The sequence below is a fragment of the Trichomycterus rosablanca genome, chromosome 9, assembly GCF_030014385.1.
Source record: "Trichomycterus rosablanca isolate fTriRos1 chromosome 9, fTriRos1.hap1, whole genome shotgun sequence".
In the NCBI taxonomy this organism is placed as follows: Eukaryota; Metazoa; Chordata; class Actinopteri; order Siluriformes; family Trichomycteridae; genus Trichomycterus; species Trichomycterus rosablanca.
In genome coordinates, this window is record NC_085996.1 from 32415673 (window position 1) to 32428092 (window position 12420).

The window sequence follows — 12420 nt, forward strand, 5'->3', positions numbered from 1 at the left end:
TTTCACTCTCTCACTCTGTAAATCTTTCTCTCCTCTCTTCACTCGCTGCCAAAAAGGGGTATCCCTATTCTCTGCATTTAACTTTGGGTGACTGTTACTCACAATAAGTTAAAGGTTTATATAAAGTTATATAAATTTCTGTGACAAAAAAAAACTGAAGCAGATACTTTTTCATCCGCCAAAATAAAAACTTATTTAAAATATTGTAAAATTAGTAATTTGGTGGTGAATAAAAAGCTATAATGTCCTTCAAATTCCTTGTTAGTATTTAGAATTGACTATAGCTGGTGATATACTGTATATTCTCTATGTCCATTTAAACATGGCTATTTGGTGCGCATATAAAATTCATGGAACAGTGGTAATTTGATGGATTTGTTTAAAAAAATCCAAATTATCACTTCTGGCTGATAGGACATTTGTAGGGTTGGATGTAATTCAAGAACCATCAAAACAGGCCTGTCATAAATTACAATAGAAGATGAAAAATAATAATAAGAAGAAGAAGAAGACTAATAATGTTAGATGGATGGATGGATGGATGGATAGATAAGCATACAGGACAGCTGACTAGTGAAGCTACTATGACATTATAGCTCCATAGCTCCATAGTCAGTTCCTCCTGGTTTAAATTCCATCTGACTGATCGCTACCAGTTTGTCCATGTAAACAATAGATTTTTTAAAATTGCAAAATTAAAGTATGGTGTTCCACAAAGATTAGTGTTAGGACCTTTATTATTTACATTTTACATTGCAATAATCTCTACTGTTATGCAGATGACATAGTTGTATATTTCAGTTGTATATATAGTTGTGTATATTGTCTTATCAGGTTCTAAATCTTAATGCATTTTCTGTGACACCCAGCTCAGTTGTAAAAAAAAAAAAAAGTCACAAGTGATTCAAACCTCTCCTGTGGTGCATGTACACATAATATTACTACAGTTGCTTTCCTTCATCTGCATAACAATGCTAAAATAAGAAATAGATTTCTATTAATGATGCTCAAAGCCTCGAGAACTAACTCCCACATGTATATGTTTATATGTTTTCTGTCTAATCTAATTTCCTCACAACTCACAAAAACATGTCTTAGGGATTGTCTTAGGGACTCAAACTTTTCTTTTGGTGTGATTGAATAAATTGGTATATGGAGCCTTATGATAAACTGTCATATCATCCAAGCTGGGTTCCAGTCTTGTTACTCAGGTTTTTCAGTGTAGGTTCTGAATATACATTTTTGTAATATACCGCTGCTATATATACTGTTTATTCCTGCTTTATTTCTGAGATGACTGACCCCCAGCAACCCTCACCAAGATGCAATTAATGAAAATAACACCAACTGCCAGCTTTAATTTATGTATAAATGGGTAAAACATGACCGTCTGTAACATCATTAATATAGATGTTTCTATGAGAGTAAGCACAACAGGACTAGGTTGATTTCTAAATGTATGCTTTTTGATAATCAGAAAACAATATACTTTCGTTAAGAGTAGTAGTGTTACAGAACAGAAAAAAACTATTTATTTATCATTGGTTACTGGCCCACTTTGCGATTTTTTTAGTTAATTCTTTATTTGTCTGCAGTTTTAAATGCTCTAAAGTCATTTGTAGTGGAAATCCCCCGCAGGGTCTGAAGCATACAGGACATATAAATATACGTCTGAGCGGGGTTTCCCCCTATAAGCCCTGTCTAAACGACATGCTTCAAACACTAAACTAGGTGCTAATGAACTGGGTCCCGACTTTCCTGGGTTGAGTCCCACCGTACAATGGCTTCATTCACTGAATCTCAGCTGTGGAAAGTGTCTGTAAGGTAATCCCGTAAGAGTTCGAGAGACCTTTTCAGCTTTTCAATATGTCTTTCTCCTGACCTCCCTTTTTGGCCCGTGCCAAGGATAACACTAATATAACTCAGCTGATACTACCAGTCAGGGCAAAGATTTGCATGTGGCAAAATGGCATCCATTCACGAATAGCTGGCATATTCACCAAGCGGAGGAAGCAAACACCTCCCCTTCTGTGCCCTATTACTCACCCAGTGCTCTTACAGCCTAAACATTAGAGTCATTGCCCTGTTGGACCGGCTCCCAGGGCGCTGGGTTTAAAATACAATCAAGCCACTTTTTTAGTTTACTAATATACATAGAGTTCCGTTCAGATTGGATATGGCTAAATGCCTTTGAAGATCTAACCTTTCAGCGAGAGCAGCAACTGTGTGCATGTTTTGGAAATCTGTGTGTATTATGAAAGGTCTGGTAAAAGAAAAAAACACCAAATCTCAAAGGATTACATAGTTTGTTTTGTTCCACAGATTTGGTCTGGCATTAGACTAGTAGCAAAGCTGTTTCTCAGGCATTAAGCTGGACCAAACTGTGTATGCTAATGAGATACAGAGGTAGTTCAGTCAGTAACAGTATTTAAAAAAAGAGACAAGAATCTAAGAGGAAATTGTACAATGGGGAATGTTTACTCTTCCGCATTTCAGTTCGACCAGAACTGGAAGCATAACTGCTTTAAAAACATGAACTCTTGGTTTTGCTTGGCTTGGTTCTTCGTGATGGAAAGAAGGTTTTGCGCCTGATTTTAGCACAAGATTAAGTTACCGGTAGGCTCACATGCACAAACATTCACTCTCCAGCAAATTCGTTTTGATTTATTAACACTTTCATCCTTGTCAAAGTTTTGGTACATCTAGCGCCACCAAAAAACACTGATCACAGGGCAGAAACACATCCTGGACAGGGTACCAATCCATAACAGGTCAAAACACATTCACAGTTACCTACCTACCCACACCTAAGGCAATTTAAAGAAGCCTGTCCACCTTCTGTCTGTTTTGGGAGGCCGAATCAAAGTATCAAAAAAACGATGTACACACATGGAGAGGGCGGCACGGTGGCTAAGTGGGTAGCACTGTCGCCTCACAGCAAGAAGGTCCTGGGTTCGATCCCCAGGTGTGGCGGTCCGGGTCTTTTATGTGTGGAGTTTGCATGTTCTCCCTGTGTCTGCGTGGGTTTCCTCCGGTGCTCCGGTTTCCTCCCACAGTCCAAAGACATGCAAGTGAGGTGAATTGGAGACACTAAATTGTCCATGAATGTGTTTGATATAACCTTGTGTGTGAAATGATGAACCTTGTGTAATGAGTAACTACCGTTCCTGTCATGAATGTAACCAAAGTGTAAAACATGACGTTAAAATCCTAATAAACAAACAAACACACATGGAGAACATGCTAAACTTTCTTGCAGAGATGAACGTGCCTGTCAGTTGAATAGAAAAGCTTTCTTGAAGGGTGACCAGGCCTACGCTGAGTAAAATTATGGTTGAAAATGTAAATTTTCTTGCAAATGTAAAATTGTGAGGTTTTATATAGGGCTTTTATTAATGTCAAATGTATGTCATACAGTGTCATATTTTTGCATATACAGTGGATGAGACTATTTTTATAATAGTTGTTGGTAGCACTGTTGCCTCACAGCAAGAAGGACCTGGGTTTGATTCCCCTGCCAGACAGCCAGGGTCCTTTCTGAGTGGAGTTTGCATGTTCTTCCATATCTGAATGGGTTTCCTCTGGGTGCTCCAGTTTCCTCTCAGTCCAAAGACATGCAGTCAGGTTAATTGGAGCTGCTAAGAACTGCCCTAAGTGTGTGTGTGTGTGTGTGTGTGTGTGTGTGTGTGTGTGTGTGTGTGTGTGTCTGCCCCGAGATAGACAAGCAACCTGTCAACTTGGGTGTTTTCTCCCTTTTGGCCAATGTATCAGCTCTACTGCCACCCTGATAAACCACAGGATAAAGCTGTGGTAAACAGACAGTAAATGAATGATTGTATGAATAAATCTGACATGAGAACTACGGGTTTGATCTTAGTTTCTGGTAAGTGTAGGGGGGTTTGCATGTTCTTCCTTTCCAGCTTACAGCCAGAATTTTGACTAGACTTGATCTTGACTTGAATGTGTTTTCCTTTTGACTCAATCTTGCATCTCAGCTGTTATTAGCCTTAAAATCCTCTTAGATTAAAAAAAAAGGAAGTCTTTAATCAGCTCTGTGCACTGCTGGATGAAATAAAATGACCCAGTGGATCCCTGGAATCAAATGATGGAATCAAATAAGTGATCCAAGTAATCAAATGAGGGAATCAAATGAGAGATCCAGAGAATCAAATGAGAGAAAGTTTGTGACATTTAACCATATTAGAAAAACCCTTTGCTAAACATTTTAGAAAAAAATTTAAACCAATAAGGGCAGTGATATCTTTAACCTTGTGGACAAATTAGAACTTTACTTTTACCCTGGTTTTGTATTTATATGGCATTTTCTTTACTGTATGTTCTGGCGAATTAAAACACATCCCCTTTTAGCTATCCAAGACTACACCTTACCATATCAATGGCCTCTTACATGCACTGCTGAAGAGTCATTTTTTCTTTATTTGTTTGGATGATTTACTTTTCATTTTGATTTATTTCCAGCCTGCGGGAAACATGTGTAATCCACAGAGAGATCAAAAAAGTGGGGGCAACCACAAACTTTCTGGCAGATGACCTTTAACATAACATATGAGTCTGTTCATCTACATCTTTTATGTCTTATGAGTTGTAGAGCGATAAAACACAGATGCTCACATGTAAAACTCCAGTGTGTAATAGAAGCTGTTACACAGTAGCTGCTCTTTAAAGAATGTGGGATTTCAACATGTGATATCCTGTTCCAGAGTCGCGCTCTGTCTGTCTCCTGGACGGATGGGAAAGGTAAGGCTTGAGGTTTGCACATGGCAGCAGCTGTATTAATGGCTATCAAACCTGACAGGCGGCAACGGCTTATTTATATCAGACGGTTCCATGAGAGCAGGAGCTACGGGACTTGGCTGATTTCGATGGAAATTTAAGATCTGTGAGCGAACACGGAGATAATTGAAAATGCATGCTGCTCTTGGTTTTTTCTTACACATTTTTTTTCCTTTATATGTCTGTGCACACGTGTGTGCGTCTGCATTTTGTTTAGTGGTAACCATTCAGTTTGAATTCTGTAAGCTTTGCTAGAAACATTTACAAGCAAAACAGTTGATACTCTGATTTAATAAAGCCATGGTGGTTTTAGTTTTTTATTATGTCCCAAATTAATTGTTTGTTTTGTTCATGAACTGCACATTCTGGTGAGAGACAATAAAACTATTCTAAATCTACTCATTTAATGAGTTCTGAACACTCTTAGCAGTCTTACTCAACATCATACCCAAAAGCAATATAGGCACAAAAATATATAAACACCCTTCCTAATTATTGAGTTGAGGTGTGTTGCTCCAGTACAACCTGCTGTTCTGCAGTGATGCTTACTTTTAACTAGGGGTGGGTTTATAAAATCGATTTTTCGATTCGAATCGATCTTTATTTGAACGATCCGATATCGATTCATATAAACGCGAGATCGATCTTTTAAATACGCCCCTTTTTACGGTGCACACGCAAATCTGTTACCCCCTTTAATTTCGCGTGACCAGCCAGTGTTTTTTCATGCAACGAGATCTGACCTGCACATCAGTTTAGCATGGCAGAAGCTCAAGTTATGACCACTACACAACTTTTTGCACTGATTTTCGCTCGGCGACGGGTCGGTGCTGGATTCGGGAGGAACTCGGTGTTCGCTCTGCGATCAAAACTCAGCTCTCAATCAATGTGAGAAACAGCGAGGGGAAACACGGGAGAGGTTGTAAACAGGTGGTGGAGCGCAATATAGTTTCTATCAGAATACATCAGCACACGCGAGTTTTACAGTATTTCTGACCTGATCGTTCTCTACAAAACAAAATATTTATTAACCTCCAACTCACTATAGAACAAGCCATGCTGCTCGTGTTGCCAAATCCACTCAGATTCATTTATTTCATCAGCGCACAAACTTTGATCTCTCGCTACTTGTTGATGTGCATGTTTGGACGTGGTATGAACGTAGTTTTGGAGACCAGAGAAGCTCGCCTGTGATTCCCCCTGCTGATAGATGGTGTAGTGTAAAACCCCCCATCGCCGATCAGTCGTGTAGTGTGAACATTACAGCGACCAGGTGTTAATCAGAGTGTCGTGTAGTGTAAACTTGGCATAAGCTGTTAATCAGCCAGGTGTATGTTTACATTACATTTACAATATTGTAGCATGTCAGACATATAAAATAATAATAAAAAATGAATGTTACTGTTTTCTGTTTTGGATTAATTATTTATGTAAACAAAATACACAAATATTTTTAATAATGAGTGTTCTTTGTACAATTATCACATTCGTTCTCTGAACATCTGTACATATTTAAACAAAACCTGTTAATGTAACTCAAATATGCCTAAATGTGTTGAATCGAAATTGAATCGAAAATCGAAGATCGAATCGAATCGGGACCTTGTGAATCAGAATCAAATCAATCCAGGAAATTAGTGGCGATACCCAGCCCTAGTTTTAACATTCCAAAATCCATTTTCCCTACTTGCTTGTTTATTAGGATTTTAACGTCATGTTTTATACACTTTGGTTACATTCATGACTGAACAGGTAGTTACTGGTTACACAAGATTCACCAGTTCACAAGTCAAATGTCAAACACAGTCATGGACAATTTTGTATTTCCAACTCACTTCACTCGCATGTCTTTGGACTGTTGGAGGAAACCCACACAGACACGGGGAGAACATGCAAACTCCACACAGAAAGGACCCGGACCGCCCCACCTAAGAATCGAACCCAGAATCTTCTTGCTGTGAGGCAACAGTGCTACCCACCTAGCCACCGTGCCGTCTGGGTTGCAGTAAGACCAGAGCCTATTTTAAAAGGTAGAAATGTACTCTGCATTGGCACCCAGTCAATCGTAGTGTAGCAGACATTCTTCATTCATTCTTTCCCATATTCACCCATATAGCTGAGATCAATTAACACTAGCCAGTTGGGCGGCTTGGTGGCTCAGTGGGTAGCACTGTAAATAATAAATAAATAAAACATTAGCCGGTCCAGCTACTTGAGCTTTTTTGAACTCAAGAGGAAACAGGAATACCCAGAGAAAACATGGTTGAACCAAGAAGGAAAGATAGACAGATGGATGGATGGATGGATGGATGGATGTTTATTTATCCTGAGGATAAAAACTCGGAGGCTAGGGTTGAACCCAAGTTGCTGGAGCTATGTTAAACCAACAATAACCACTGCATAAACATGTTTCACATGTTTACTTACATTTCCCTAAATCCTGAAATCCCCCTATTTGAGGGGACTTCAATCATTTATTAATTAATACACATTTTTTATTCAGATTTTGATTTTGAATATATACTGGAAACACTGGGTGGAAGCCAGTAAAATAGACTGGACAGGGTAGACGTACTGTACATTACAGCTCCTTAAATATTCTCTTATCCATTGACATTTACTCATACCAAAGTAAATGTAGAACTCCAATTTAGTTTTTATAAGTTTGAAGTATGTGACAGATATCAATGTGTTGGATAAAAATTAGCCCCACATGAAGTAATTAATGTAGAAGTCCAGGTTATTCCAAAGGTTTATCCCAAAGACTGGACAGGGTAGAAGTACATTACAGGTCAATATTCTCTTACCAATCTACATTTACTGACACCTAAGACCAGTTCAAGTAGGCAATAGAAAAATGCAGCATGTTTTGGGGAACTGTGGGCAAACCTGGAGAACCTAAATAAAATAAAGTTAGACATGGTAACTCTTCTATTTCAGGAATAAGGGATTTAATGAATGAATCATCTAATTGTTCAAATTATAGGGTTCGGAGCCATGGAACAGTGCACCCAGGAGGGAATTATTTTAGACCGGGTCCCAGTCCATTATAAAGCATCACACTCAACAAATCACTCACTTACACCTAGAGCACTTTAGAGTTTCCACCTGGCCAGAAAACATGCCAAACTCTACACAGACAGTAGTCAGAGGTATTAAAGATATTTGGGTGCTTTAAGCTGTGCAGCTGCTTGTCTCTCATTTTTAACTTTAATCCCTGTTTTATTTTTCCCAGTTTAAATCCCTTAAACCCTTTATGTGGTGTTCTGTTTTGGGAACGGATAGTTTATTAATTTTCACTAACAGCTTCATTCTGGTCAGGGTTACGACGGGTCGAGTGCATCACTTACTCCTTCACTTACAGAAAAGGGCCATTTAGAGGAGCCAATCCACCTTTTGCCTGTATTTGTAAGGTTAGAGGTAACTAATGTACGTAAAGGAAAGCCATACAGACACAGACATAACACGGGAACCTTTTTACAGACAGCGATTAAAGGAAAAGGCTCAAACCCGGGTCCCTAGGACCCATGTCACTGTGTGGCACCCACACAATCTGCGGTACTTGCTCGTCTACAGAAAGAAAATTAAACAACATTTGTAGAAAACTTTATGATGATTGAATAAGGTGTGGGAACCGTGCAGGGTGTAAAAACCTCTCCCTATTTGCCCTGACTCGAGGAAGTAGTCACACAAAGAGGGTGAAAGTTCAGGTTCAAGCGATGTTTATAAGATCGCAGAAGAAAACGCAGCTCTGTTTTCATGAATGGAGCATTGTGATGTGTGGTACTCTTGGCTATAAATGTTTTCAATTGCATTTGATCCTGTGGTGAGGCTGCTAATTGGTGTAGTAGCTTTCCCATGCTGCCCTGAGGTTTGTCTTCAACAAACACGCAATCCTGAGCAGATGGCCTACGGGAAGTGACGTCACGTAACTGTCATAACCTCAGACAGCAAGAATATTTTCTATAGTTGTTCATGACCTGAATTGGGAAGGATTTTAGACCGTTCTTGAATTTCCTGCAAAAAAATTATTATCATGCCACAGCATCTCTGACTTTCTTTTCTTTTTTAATAGCGTATGAAGGCCCACCCACCCACACATAGTCCGGCCCCCACCCTGCAGATACGTTGACCAATTAGTATCTGCTGCAGGCACTGCCAATCATGCCCGCTAGATGGCGCCCAGCCGACCGGTGATAACACCGAGTTTCGAGCCGAGTAGTTCAGAAACTCTGTGCTGGTGTGCTAGCTGAATATCCCACTGCGCCACCTGGGTGCCTCAAACTCTGCATTATCAGCGTATTTCTTTATGTTTGTCCTAAAAACTTTACTTATTTAGGTATTTTGCTCTTACCCTTAGATCCATTTTCAAATCCTTTAATACTGCACTTTGGTTCTTGCATTTGTAGACAGTTTGGATTGCTGTACATTGGTGAACACTAGGGTCTTTAGGAAAGCCTTTGTTTGTTTGTTTGTTTTTGCTTTATTTAGGATAGGATATAGGATTTTAACGTCATGTTTTACACTTTGGTTACATTCATGACAGAAATGGTAGTTACTCATTACACAAGATTCATCAGTTCACAAGGTTATATTGAACACAGTCATGGACAATTTAGTTTCTCCAGTTCACCTCACTTGTATGTCTTTGGACTGTGGGGGGAAACCGGAGCACCCGGAGGAAACCCACGCAGACACTGGGAAAACATGCAAATTCCACATAGAAAGGACCCGGACTGCCCAACCTGGGTTTTGAACCCAGGACCTTCTTGCAGGATGCCTTTGTGTCCTTCTTCAGCTTCATGCCATCTTTAGTTACAATTTGTCTAAAATCTGTTTTACATAGGGCATCATTCATATACAAAACAAACCCCCAACTCTAGTGTCTTATTTTAGGGCATTTAATATTTAAAACTCCACTTTTGTTCTTAAAAGTTTGGACAATGTGACTTTTGGAGAAGCCGTTTGATGTGTCTGTGTATTAAAATGTGTTGGATGAAGATCAGCCCACACGTTAGAAGTAATTATTGTAGAAATCCAGATTTTTTTGAAGGTTCTTTATTTCAGCTGAATCTGGACTGTTATTGGTAGGAATATCCCCCCTTTTCACGGACAGGGTGCTAATCCATCACAGCGTAACTCACTCCTCATTCTCTTCTTTACTTGCCCCCTCAGAGCTGCTTATTTTACATTAATGGCAGTTGTAGCCTGGTAGTTAAGGTACTGGACTAATATTCAGAAGGTCGCTAGTTCAAGCCCCACCACTGCCGGGTTGCCACTGTTGGGCCCTTGAGCAAGGTCCTTAAGCCTCAGTTGCTTAGATTGTATACTGTCACAGTACTGTAAGTCACTTTGGATAAAAGCATCCGCTAAAAATGCTGCAAATGTAAACATTTACCTACCTGGAAAGGCTTAAGGAGACTGGATAAGAGAAAACCAATGTGTATGAAGGAACACAGCAAATTAATCCCAGACAGTGACCAGTGGCAATGTGCGCAATAACCTTGTGCTCTATGACACCCATGCTACCCACTGTGCAACCCAGCTTTCCCAGGTCACAACTGTTCATCTGTATTTCTTGCTTACCACAAATTGGCTAAATGGTTTGCCGTTCTCAGAAAATACATCTTCTGCCAGTTTAATCCCTTACTCTACCTGATCCCTTCCAAAACATCAGTCATGATTAGCTAAGCTTCTCATGGGGTTGCTTAAAGAAATAAACAGATGTAATAGATCACAGCTTTAAAAAAGGTCTCTAAAGTATGTGGACATCCTTTCTAAACATTATATTTAGGTATAATTGCATATCAGGTATGCTGATTAATTACTTCCTTACCAATTAAAGAATTTTTATCCTTTCAGTACAATTCCAAAGATACAACATAGACAACCAAAAGAATGTGGACCTTTGCAAAAGATATAGACATATGTCGTTATAGATTATGGGAGGTCTGGCACAGATTAATTCTATTTACATGATTTTTTATGGGAAAAATAGGTTTAACTTACGAACATTTTGACTTAAGAACAGCCCTTCAGAACCAATTAAATTCGTAAGTCAAGGGTCCACTGTATTTGACATATGTAATCCTATGTGACTTCAACATACAGTAATATTTTCACACCTTCTCTTCTGACTGTACTCAAAACGGGATTGACGTTCTTCTAATAGAACCTCATAACCCTGCCAAAGTTTTGTGGCCAAACTTCAATTTTAGCTTGTGATCATGTAGATTAGACGGTCCAGCCTCATTCACAGCTCTATACCTCCACCGTGTGGAATTCCCTTTAATTACAGCCTGAATTATATTTTATTGTGCCTTTAAAAAGAATTGTTGCAACGTTTGAAGCACCATTTGGTCACTGCTATTGTCTATGAGGAGTTTTGCGTGTGCTCTCTATGTCCGTGCAAGTACCAAGGTTTCCTATCCTGAATGACACTATATGCAGTAAAACGTTGTCGTGGCCGAGTGGTTAAGGCGATGGACTAGAAATCCATTGGGGTCTCCCCGCGTAGGTTCGAATCCTGCCGACAACGATATTCATTTAATCATTTTCCTTGTGATAAATAAAGTGTTTATCTAAATACGTATGCGAATATGTAAATGTCTCTGTGTGTTGCCCTGTCCTGTCCACTGTGTATTTCTCGGCGGCACTGGACATAGGACAAACAGTTACCAAAACAATAAATGAATGGATCCATACTGTATGAGTGTCTGATTCTGATAATGTAGAATGGGTTTGGGTCGCATTATGCCAAGTTCACACTACAAGACTTTCCAAGTCGTCAGGTCGCTGTACAGTTCACACTACACGACTGGATCTCTTGTACACGACTGATCGGTGATAGAGGGTTTCACACTACACAATCTATCACCAACTGGAATCGCAGGCGATCTTCTCTGGTCTCCCAAACTACGTTTTGTCACGAAAACACACGCGAGAATGGACGAGGGGTTTAATGATACCACGTCCAAAAATGCACGTTAACAAGTAGCGAGCGATCAAAGTTTGTGCGCTGATGTGCAGCGTAAAATTAAGTAGGAAAAATAAATGAATCTGAGTGGATTTGGCAACACGAACAGCAGGGCTTGTTCTATAGTGAGTTGGAGGTTAATAAAGCAATAAGCCACCAGAGACCGTGCGTTACTGCAATTGTATCACGGGGAAGGATGTTTTGATAAAATCATAGCAGTAACACATGGTCTCGAGTGGCTTATTGCTTTTATAAAACGGCAGTCAACATAAAATATGATAAAATACAACAATGTTCAATTTATAAATGGTTTTATTTACAAAAACACTTACAAAAAGCATTCTTCCGCGACATCAGGTAGTCCGTTAACAGTGTTGTTAGGCAACATGAGGGCGAACATAACATTCACAATAAACATTCCTCCACAAACACTATTACATTATTTCTTGAACAAACCACCCGCTTAATGATTAGGATTACTGTTTATATTAATCTGGACATTTCCATGTATAGTACAGGTACATGACTTAAAATAGTGTTCAACCAAGTTTGCACTTTTTCTTTTCAGTGGCGTATTAATACATATAAATATCTCTAATTTCCTTCTCCTCCCCTGCGTTTCCTCTCACCCCGTATCTTGCATTCTCATT

At 39.4% G+C, this 12420-nt stretch overlaps 1 non-coding gene across 1 annotated transcript; it reads left to right on the plus strand.

The window, feature by feature from the left end:
• The first annotated feature begins 11250 nt into the window (after positions 1 to 11250).
• trnas-aga (transfer RNA serine (anticodon AGA)) lies at positions 11251 to 11332 on the plus strand. Its single transcript has one exon. It is a non-coding gene; the product is annotated as a tRNA-Ser (tRNA).
• Positions 11333 to 12420: the final 1088 nt, after the last annotated feature.